An 8,201-nucleotide genomic window follows, 5' to 3' on the forward strand; every position below is an offset into this window, starting at 1 on the left:
GGGCCGCGATCCATTGGAATTGGCTCCAGGGTGCCTAGCAACGCTAACCCCTTGAAGGTAAAGGTTACAAACCAAAAAATCACCTTCAAAGGCATACAGCAGAATCCCAGAAGAAGAGAGAGATCATCTCGCAGCCATGATGAGATGTGCCATGCGCAGCCCATCAATTGAAAGGGCGTTTCTCAGGGACGTGGCCGGCTTCCAATATAGCTGGACAATCTGACCAAGCTCTCTTGGTGTTTGCTCGATCTGGATCCTGCCTCTGGCACGTCATCATCTGACCTGTTTTCTGGACTTGAGCCGGCAACCTGCCGTGTTGCCTGCAATGCTGGGACGCCTTAGCCTCTGAGCCAGTAGTCTTCCATCTCACCTGCCACCCTTCGTTTGTCAGCCTCTGCAGCCCTTGAGCCAGCTGCTTGCTTTCTGACCTGCTGATCTCAGAATCATCGTGGCTGAATCATATGTGAACCAGGTCTGAGCTATGGAATTGGAATGTTCCAGCCTCTGAAGCTGTGCGCGCAAGCCCTAGTGGTGTAGTGGTTACGCATTGGGCTATGACCCACGAGGTCGGCAGTTCAAAACCACCAGCAGCTCGGTGGGAGAAAGACTGGGTGCTTACCTCCTGTCAATAGTTGCAATCTTGGAAACCCACAGGGGATCGCTCTGAGTGAGTATTGACTTGGTGGCAGGAAGTTTGGTCTCATAGCTGTATGTAAACCATTGCTTTGAGATAAATCAATTTCTCCCTTTTCTGTAGATACATATGTGTATACACATGTGCGGATACATATGTGTGTGCATGTTTACTTAGTCTTTGCTGCTTTTACTTCTCCAATGGACTCAGCCTAAGACAGATGGACTGACACAGCAGCCCCATCGATGGACCCCAATATCCCAACAATGTGAAAATGGCCTGAGCTCGGGCAATGTTTTTCTGTTTGCGATAAGGTTCTGTTATACATGAGTTCGAGCTGTCTCAATAGCAACCAGCAACAAAAACCAGCCACAGCCATTTCATCCACCATTGTGTGTGTGTGGTTTTGTTTGTTTGTTTGTCTGCTGGCCGCGCCGCTTCACCATGCTGGGCACATTTACATGCTTCCCTTTTCATCCGGGCCAATACAAAATTATGACCACAGAATCACTCTTTACACTGACCAACTTTTCCATGCCCCGATTTTGGTTGCAGCCAGTTTTCTCTCCGTCCTGCTGGTCGTGGTCCTACCAACTTGGACAACACCTACAGTGTCCCTGAGACCCTGTGCCCCACGCTCCCAGGCACTTCCTTTCAGTTCAGCCCTGGTGCACTGACCACGAGCATGCAAGCATGAAGCTGAAGACTCATCAGGAGGGAAAATTGGGTTGGCTGCGGCTATGTCTGAATAGGAAATCCTTCCAGCCACCGGGGCATGTGTTGAACATATGACTCTAGCCGGTGGTGGCAGATGCTGTGCACTGGCCAGCATCAACAACACAAACTTTTAGCTGTTTCAGTTTTGTTTCCACTTAGCTTGCAATTTTACCCAAGTGAAATGTGTACTTCGTCATCATAGTAAAGAAACAAAACGAAACCCACCCTTCTACAAGGTCTATAATGAAGAAGTACAGTCCTCAGTTGTAATCCTCCTGATCCCTGGTTTACAGCCCTCCGATGATCCTTCAGATCTGGGGCCCTGTTGCCGATTCTGACTGGGGCAGCGCTGGGTGACACTGTGAACTTGGCTGTCGTCTTTACAGAGGGGGTTTCTAAGGCTTTCTCTCAAACAGGCCTGGGTGCCTTCAAAGGGACAATTTGGTGGTCTGCTTTAATAGCTAGTCACTATCTTATCTCCATGTTAATACATAATACATTTCTACTGTGCTACTGCAGTCCAAAGACCAGACTTTCTGCTCCTGTAAAGCGTTACGGTCTCGGCAACTCACAGGGCAGTTCTAGCCTCTCGTGTAGGGGTGCTATGAGACAGAATTGACATGACGGGGGTGAATTTGGTTTTTAGTTTTTTGGGGGGCACTGTGTTACTTTATTTATTTTTAGATTAGATAGATGCATTGATTCCCCCTTTTTGAACATAAAAGCTTAATTTTCTGACAGTAACAAGTTCTTCTACACACACACACACACACACACACACACACACACACACACACACGGTACCGATTCATTTTTGCTGTGTAACAAACCATCCTCAAACCCATTGGCTTAAAGCAATCGTTTGTTTGCTTATAACTCTGTGGTCAGCATTCTGCGTTTGGCACGGTGGGCTGGTTCTGCTGGTCTCCATCTGCTAGCAGGCTGGACTGAGCTTGTTCACACAGAGGATAGGCTAGGCAGGGGTCCAGGAGAGAAAGTGGAACCCTGGGAAGCCTCTTGAGGACTAAGTCCAAGCTGACTCACGGATGCTCCCCGCTCAGTCTATTGGCCCAAATAAGTCACAGGCCAGTCTGATTTGAAGGGTAGGAGACATTGATGTCGACTCTGGATGGAAGATGCTATAAAGTCCCATTCCAAAGGGCAGAGGGAGAAGAGAGCAAGTGTGGCCATTTTTCCAATATGCCACATACATATATAACACAGACACACACTCACACTTCCTCCGGCCACCATGCTTTCAAGATAATCTTGTTGTATATCATAAAACGTCCTATCTCCTATCAGTTTGACTTATCAAGTATTCAGAACTTAACCTATTAGGAAGATAACACATTTATTTATAACTAGGCCTCATAGTAAGCTATGATTCGATGCCCTTCCTTCTATAAAGAGAGGAGGCTTGGTAGCACTGTGGGCTAAGAATTGGGCTGTTAACCATAAGGTCAGTGGGTCAAACCCACCACCACTCCACGGGGGAAAGCTGAGGGTGTCTGCAGTCTTGGAAACCCTATGGGGCCTTTGGACTCTGTCTTATACAAGGTCACTATGAGTCAGCATCGTCTCCAGGGGAGGGGGCTCGGTTTTGGCTTTAGTTTATATAAAGATGTGTTTCTCTCCTTGCCTTGTTTTAGTTGGTTTGTTTGCTTCGTTTTCACTATGCACTTACCACTAATTCATCTCCACGCTGCAATAAGATGAAACCATCACCCAAACCCAGGCCTGGCAGGTCAATTCTGACTTCACGGTGACCTTCTCTGCTTCCCACCAAGGGAACCGAAGTCCTAACATGGCACTCTTATGGAAGTACCAAGGAGCCCTGGTGGCACGATCAGGCAAGCATTGGACTGCGAATCACAAGGTCAGTAGTTCAAACCCTCCAGCGACCCCATGGAAGAATGATGAGGCTGGCTACTCCTTTATGTCATCTTTGGAGACCCGAAATAGGGTCACAATGAGTTGCATGCAGCAGGTTTGCTTTGGGGCGATTACTTCGATTATCAGCCTTAATTCCATCTATAATGTTCATAAATCCATAGGTTCCCGAGAATAGTTCATGGGTGTCTTCGGAGTGCTCCTGTTCTGCCTGCACAGCATCTACTGCTGTCTTCTCTTGGGGTGGTCAGTTTATATAGACAGGAGCCCCCCCTTTCTCCTCGCAGGTACAATCCTGGAGACCAGCATTTGGCGAGCTAGACAAAAATGGTACTGGCACCATCACCTGCTTTTCAGATACCCTCTGCTTCTCCTTGGTTTCCATGGCAGCAGTGCCTTCAGCTGTGCCCAGCCTTCCCTCGCCCGGACCATCCTATTCCATCTCTCCTGAGGATAATCCCCAGTCTTATACGCACTGGGGAAGAGGTAGTGCAGGAAACTAAGGCTGAGCTGCTCATAGTCAGGCTTCTAACCACTCCTGCCCTGGTGGCGTAGTGGTTATGTGTTGGGCTGCAAACTGCAAGGTGAGCAGTTTGAAGCCATCAGCTGCTTCTCTGAGAGGGGTGTCAGTTCAGGTTTTTGTCCTAGTATCTGGAACCACAGGTCCATGCACATTGGGCTGGCACTGAACACATGCTTGAGGACTCCACTCCCTGTTGTTGTTTTTTGTCTGGGTTGAAGGTGGAAAGGCAAGCTGACGCAGCTCACGCTCAATGTCCTAAATGAGAAGCACAAGGCTCCAGCCACAGCATCATCCATTTCAGTGAAGTTCAAATATTGAATGTCCTGGAATGCCTTAACAAGCTTTGATATCATAGAACCCAATGATCCCATCATGTCATCAGCAGATCAGATAGACTGTGTGTAGAAGATGTGGAGCTTAGCTCCTTCTGATTGTCTTGTGGGCACCTGGGGTGGTTAGCACACCGGCTGCTCATTAAAGGAGACTCCAGTCCACCCAGGCTTGCTGCAGAAGATAGGTCTGGAGAGCCCCTTCCAAAGAATCAGCCACCCCCCCAAAACTTGACGGAGCCTAGTTCTACTCTGACCACGAGTCAGAAATGACTCAAAGCCATGTGGCATTTTAAAATGACCTTCTGTTCATATACATTGGACTGCTAACCTACGAGGTTGGCATTTCAACCCAAGAAGCCAGTTGGAGGGAGAACGAGGACCTTTTCCACTCCCTCAGAGATCGCAAGCTCAGAACCCCCCCCCCAAGGGGCAGTTCCACCCGGTCCCATGGGGGCGCTGTGGCCAGAGCTGACTAGGGGGCAGCGAGATTGTTTGCTTGTTGGAGGATGGCTTGCGCAATCAAAGCAAGCTGTTTCATTCCTGATTTGACTTTTCCTGAGAGCTCCCAGTCTGTAGAAAGAAAGCTTGGCCAAGGATTATTTTGACGAGTCAAGCCATGCGTTTCCCATTTAGAGGCATCCCTGAGGCTACGGTTTCCATTTCGTCTCCTCAGCTCTTTCCCGAAGTATTCACTGTCCGTTTTGGGTGTCAGCAGTTTGTCCTTCGGGCAGATTCCCCGTTAGAGAAGAGGGGAGGGAGTGGGGAGTTCACCAGAGCTGTTTGCGTAGACTAATAGCCATTACAGCTATTTGGCAGGCTCCAAACGAGGATGCTTACGGCTCCAGCAGCCGCTCCGAGCCCGGGCCCACTTGTGTCTCCACTTGTGTCTGGCTTCTCTGACACCCGGGAGCAGCAGCCATGTTCCAAAGCCGCGGTGACACAGACGCTGGCTGGTGTTAGCAAGGCCTCCTTGGGCTCTGAAATGCTCCTAATTAGCTGTTAGCACATGACATGTTCACACACACCTCGGTGTAACGAACAGCCTTAGAACGACCCGTTCACCACATGCCTGAAAAGCTGATGACTAAAGTGAGAAAGAGTGAATGGTTAGGATACCTTCTGTTCCCACACAGTTGAAAAAGAGAGGGAGGAAGAGAAATGCTATTCGATACCCTGTAGGTAATTGTTCTTTGCTGTGCCATATTTGGCATGTCACACATAAATTCCCATCCAGCATGTTGGGTGGGTAAGAGAATACATTTATATACACACACACACACACACACACACACACATATATTCTTCTCATATATATATATATTATACACACAAACACACATATATATGTCTGTCTGTATATATATATATAAAATTTTTCTTTTCACATGTTTTGCCAAGACGTAGAAGGGAATGAATCCATACTGATTATAACCCCAACTATTTCTGTGAGCCTGGGCACACACAGGCTTGCTTCTCTGGGAACACTGATTTTTCTTCCTTGTGAAATGAGGAGGCTGGAGGGTGTGGACAGCGACTGGGAGCTTTCTGTCCCTGTCGAACACTTGAGGCCCCTGCCCACCCCTGTTCCCTGGGTCGCTGTTCAGAGGGCACAAAGGGACAGTCCTGTCTACAGTCTACTGTTTAGCAATGCATCATCTCATCACATCAAAACAAAACAAAATCGACAGCCAGCGAGTCAATTCTGACTTTTACCCGCTCTATGGGGAGCGTGGCCTAGTGGTCACAAGGTGGGCTACTAACTGCAAGGTCAGCAGTTCAAAGCCACCAAAAGTTCCACGGGAGAAAGACGGGCCTTTCTACTCCCATGAAGCTTCACCGTCTTGAAAACTCACAGGGGCAGTTCTACCCTGTCCTACAAGGTCGTTATGAATCAGCATGGGCTAGATGGCAATGAGTTTGAGGTTGTTGTTGTTGTTTAATCTTTATACGAGGAAGTCTAGCTTTCTCCCCCTGAGCAGCTGGTGGGTTTGAACTGCCAAACTATAGTTAACATGCAACACGCGCCTGACCAGCCCACGAGGGTGCTTTAATATTCATTATGGCATGTTCATCTTCACAACAGCCAAAAGATGGAAACAGCCCAAGTGTTCATGGGTAGATGAACTGATAAAACGTAGTGCACACACAATGGGGTCTTATTCTGCCCTCAAAAGGAGTGGAATCTTGATATACGCTATAGCCCTGGAAGACTGACAAAACACTTTCTTCGGATAGAAGGCATTTTCAGTGGGAGGTCCCCAATCACCACTTAGCAGCAGCCCTCATGCCATTCCACTCTCTCTGCCATTTTTATGATGTCTGGTGGCGCAGTGGTTACACACTGGGCTACTAAGTGCAAGATCAGCAGTTCGAAACAACCAGCCGCTCCTCCAGAGAAAGGCAGGGCTTTTTACTCCTCAGATACCCACAGGGGCAGTTCTACCCTGTCCTACAGGGTTGCTACGAGTTGGAACCAACTCATGGCAATGAGTTGGATTTTTGCTTTGAACTCTACTCCGCCAACCAGGATATAGAACATTATCTTTATGAACTGTCTTTTGCCAGTTGACCTAGATGTCCCTAAGGTGCTAGTCCTTAGCTGTCAAGTCCTGTAGGTCAGTCCTGATGTCCAAGTGGTTTCTATAACTGTGTCCCTTATGTGTGTGACTAAATGTATATAACTATCTAAGGAGTAACCAATTAGACTGTAAAAATATCCACAATCATATTTAGAAGGAGCCCTGGTGGTGCAGTGAGTTACATCTGCGAGCCACAAGGTCAGCTGTTCAAATGCACCAGCCACTCCATGGGAGGAAGATGAGGCTTTCTGCTCCTGTGGAGATTTACAACCTCAGAAACCCAAAGGGGCAATTCCACTGCCCTCTAGGGTCACTATGAGCTGGAATCCACTTGATGGCAGTGAGATTTGTTTTGGTTTTCGGGATATATATATATTTTTTCCTGTACATGGTTTCCTCATCCATTTAGCATGGATATTCACCTGTCAATCTACTCATCAGTTGTTTGTAATTACTGTTGTGAAAGGACTGTATGAGAGGTGTTCAAAAAGTGGATGGACAAATGGACTGAATAATAGGTGTTTTCCCATGAAATTTTTGAGGTTTCATGGTCTGTTATAAATTTACCCCAGCTCTGCTATACCCCGTGTACCTCTCAGCGTCTCCCTCTGCCTTGACCACATTGTACCGTCTTACTCCATAGTGTGGTTGCTTTCGCCCTCCTATCCTATCTGATAGGATCCTTGGTGGTGCCGCGGTTTCGGCATTGGGCTGCTCAGCACAAGGTCGGAGGTTCAAGCTGACCTCTGCTCTGTAGGAGAAAGATACGGCTGTCTGCTTCCATCGAGAGCGACAGTCTCAGAAACCCTCAGGAGGACCCTGGCCTCCAGGGTCCTTAGGAGTAGGAAGTGACTTGATTGCAGTGTATGGGTGCGATCGGGCGAGTGATTTTCTTTCCCTTCTCCTCTCTCCCCTCCCAAACAAACCCCAAACACCTCACTGCCATCACGGTAATTCAGACTCCAGCGACCCTGTAGGACAGAGCATACCAGCCCCTGCGGGGTTCTGTGCTTAACTCTTGGTAGGAGTAGAAGCCTCGTCTTTCTCCTGCAGAGCAGCTGGGGGTTCCCAACTGCTGACCTTGCTGTTATCAGCCCAATGAGCAACCAACGACCCTACCAGACCTCCTCCCTCCCCACCCAAGGAGCCACAAAAGACTGATTCTTTCTGTGTGGGAATGTCTTGGCTTTTTGTTATCGTGGTCTTATAAAATATGTATCCTTTTGTGATTGAAAGAAACCCTGGTAGTGTCGTGGGTGGGTGAGGCACTGGATTGCTAAACACAAGGCTAGGGGTTCAAACCTATCGGATGAGGCTTTCTGCTCCTATACAGATCTACAACTTCAGAAACCCAAATGGGCAGTTCTTTGAGGATGCTCTGAGTCAGGATCAATGTGCTGAGTTTGTGATGGGCTTACTTCATTCAGCATGGCATCCTCCAGATTTATCTATGTTGTGAGATGTTTGGTGGATTTATCCTCATCTTTATTGTTGCATAGTACTCCATTGCATGCTTGCATGAC

This window comes from Echinops telfairi, unplaced genomic scaffold (genome assembly GCF_000313985.2).
Source record: "Echinops telfairi isolate 266 unplaced genomic scaffold, ASM31398v2 ScPeMD7_5868;HRSCAF=6743_0, whole genome shotgun sequence".
Lineage (NCBI taxonomy): Eukaryota > Metazoa > Chordata > Mammalia > Afrosoricida > Tenrecidae > Echinops > Echinops telfairi.